Source organism: Triticum aestivum, chromosome 6B, assembly GCF_018294505.1.
Source record: "Triticum aestivum cultivar Chinese Spring chromosome 6B, IWGSC CS RefSeq v2.1, whole genome shotgun sequence".
In the NCBI taxonomy this organism is placed as follows: domain Eukaryota; kingdom Viridiplantae; phylum Streptophyta; class Magnoliopsida; order Poales; family Poaceae; genus Triticum; species Triticum aestivum.
Genome location: NC_057810.1, coordinates 370279477 through 370282657, shown reverse-complemented (window position 1 = coordinate 370282657; position 3181 = coordinate 370279477).

Sequence of the window (3181 nt, the reverse complement as noted above, 5' to 3'; positions counted from 1 at the left end):
TTGAAGATTCGTGGCTTTTAAGCCAAATGATCAATCTTATGGCCACATTCATGGCATAGTTTCTTCAAACGATCTCATATTGTGCATAAGGGTGCATCTTGGAATTCCAAACAATGTTGCCTAAGGGAGTTTTCATTTTCTTTGCACGGAAAATTTATTTTCCATTTTCCGAGTGCCCGAAATGAGTTTTTTTGTGAAGGACCTACAATATATTTATTTCAAAATTGGACCAAATCAATTTTATAAAATACTAGGCCATATTTAATGCACAATTGACCAAATGGTTGGGTTTCAAAAGCTTTGATCCACCTCTCGTGAAAAAGACAAATTTCTGCCGATTTAGATGGAAGCGGGTCAAATTTGAACTGTGGCTGCCTCATAGTTTTCTCTATATATTTTTTAAAAATCATTTATAGGTACATAAGTAACTATTTTAGTCAGTGAAACATCAAAAGTTTTCCAAGATTCAACCACTAGCTAGGAACGGTCAAGCCCGCTGTTTTGACCGCATTTTGAAATGGGCATAAAAAATTAAAAAAAATCAAAAAATTGGAAAACCTTCGTATTGTGTCATTATATGTGACCAAGTTTCCAGGAAAAATAATAAAATTGTAATATGGCAATTATTTTAAAAAAGTGTTCTCAGAAATGAGCTATCATGTGTGAAGATTCATGGCTTTCAAGCCAAATGATCAATCTTATGGCCACATTCATGGCATAGTTTGTTCAAATGACCTCATATCATGCACAAGAGTGCATCTTGGAATGACAAACAATGTTGCCTAAGGAACTTTTCATTTTCTTTGGATGAAAAATTCATTTTCCATTTTTTCGAGTGCCCAAAATGAGTTTTTTGTGAAGGACCTACCATATATTTGTTGCAAAATTGGACCTAATCAATTTTATAAAATGCTAGGCCATATATAATGCACAATTGCCAAAATGGTTGAGTGTCAAAGTTTTGATCCACCTCTGGTGAAAAAGACAAATTACCGTCGATTCAGTTGGAAGCGGGTCAAATTTGAACTGCAGGTGCCTCATAGTTTGTTCTTTATTTTTTCCAAAACTCATTTATAGGTAAATAAGTATCTATTTAATCAGAAATACATGGTTTGATGGCGAGACATCGAGGTTTGAACGTTGGCCGGGGGCCCCAACTCTAGAGCGCATACGCTCGCATGCCGCCGCGTGTTCACCGCGTGACCATGGTGTTGCCATGCGTTCTCGGCGGCCTAGGAATGTCTAGTGGGTTGGGCACTCCCCAGGTTATTTTTTTTACTTTGGTTATTTTTGTTTCTTTCTTTATTTTCAACATTATTTTATTATTCTTTGTGTCCATTATTTTTGCACTAGTTTCTTTTGGTTTTCATTTTTTTCTTTGTTTCTTTTGGTTTTCATTCTATATTTTTTATCTGCATCAAGAATATTTTTCCAATACAAGTTTAATATTTGTTTTTTGAAGAACCTAGAAAATATTTGTTGCAAAGTGGAACAACACCATATTCTATACATATTTAACATTACTGCAAGTTTAACATTTTAAAAAAACTTGGTCAACCTTTAATGAAAAAATGTTTAACATATTTTTCTAATGCTTGGATTAACATTTTTAGAATACATGATAAACCATTGCGTAAACATTATTTTTTGTATAATGTTTTTCAAATTTTCATATACATGAGAAGTTTTAAAAATCATGAAAATTTAAAACCTTAGCGTTGCGTCACATTTGTCACGTAGTTACTAAAAAATTTACAAACTTGGAAATGACGAATATTTTTGAATCAATGAGGTTTTTTTGAAATTTATGATCATTTTTGCGATCTTTTTATGAAAGAATCATGAACATTTTTTGAATTCAAATTTTTTGGGCCAAATTCACAAGCATTATTTCAATACTTGAACATTTCTTTAATATCATGAACTTCTTTTACTCCGCATACATTTTATTTTTTTTCATGTACATTTTTCCAACAAATTTACTTTTATGTTTGAAACTCTTTTGAAATCCCGAATTATTTGAAAGAAGAAGAAATTAAACAAAAATAATAATAATAGGCATACAAGACATAAAAACGACTGCTAATAGGCTATGGGCCGTGAGCCCACTCGGCGGACCGTTGTGTTAATGTAAAAAAGAAGGAGAGAAGGGGAGGTCTATCACGGTTTTGGCCCAAGCCCAGGAAACGTTTATCTATAAAAGAATTGATTGTAGTAGAATATCAAAACTGAGATGGTGGCGTGGTGGTATGGTTCTACCACTTTTAGTGGTGTGGCACAGGATCGAATCCCCCTTTGCCCATATTTGTTTTGTACTTTTCTTTTTCAAAAGCTTGATTAACTTTTCTGCTCATGTTCGCGTGCTGGGCCGGCCCATGGCCGTGAGCAGAAAGAAGCCCCGGGACGTCGTGAGGATGGCCCGGTTGCCCAACTAGGTCCAGGCCCAACAGACGAATGACTGTATAAATTAGTTGCGTGGGGGAATATATCACAAGCTGAGTGCTAGCCCGTTAGTTTGCCCCCACTCAGCGCCCCACGAGGTCGCGGGTTTGAATCCTCGCGTTGCCTCTTTTTATTTCTGCCGCCTGCTTATGATTTGTTGCGAACATGTAGGCCCCCTGGTCCCACATGTCAGGTTGGTGGGCTCGTAGGTGCTGCAGGCCCCACACGCCAAATCGATAGGGTGGGCCTACACGTCATTGGAAACATGTGGGTGGTGCGGGTCCCACTCGATGGGACAGGCCCCACATGTCAATGGGGCCATGTGGGTGGTGTTGGTCCCACGGGTTCCACCTGTCAATAGGAAACAAAATGAAATGGTTAATAGTGACATGTAACTAGGATGACACCTAAACAATCCATGTAGGCGAGATTGCTGAGGTGTCTGCCAAGTCATGTCAAATCAGATCATCCTAGATATTTACGACTATCTAAATAGGTCATAATCAACAAGAAATAACATTGTAAATCATGTTCACAAATTTACGACCGTCTCGTATAAGGCAATTTGGACCCTCCAAAACAGCTTTTGACCAATTGATTCTAAATGGTCGTAGATTTATGACCAATTCACCCACGGTCACTAAGAGAAGGTCACAAGTTGACATATTTCTTGTAGTGCCAGCTAGCCCATGGCAGGCTTCCTCGCAGGCTGCAGCTTTGTTCGCCCTGCCGCGTCTTG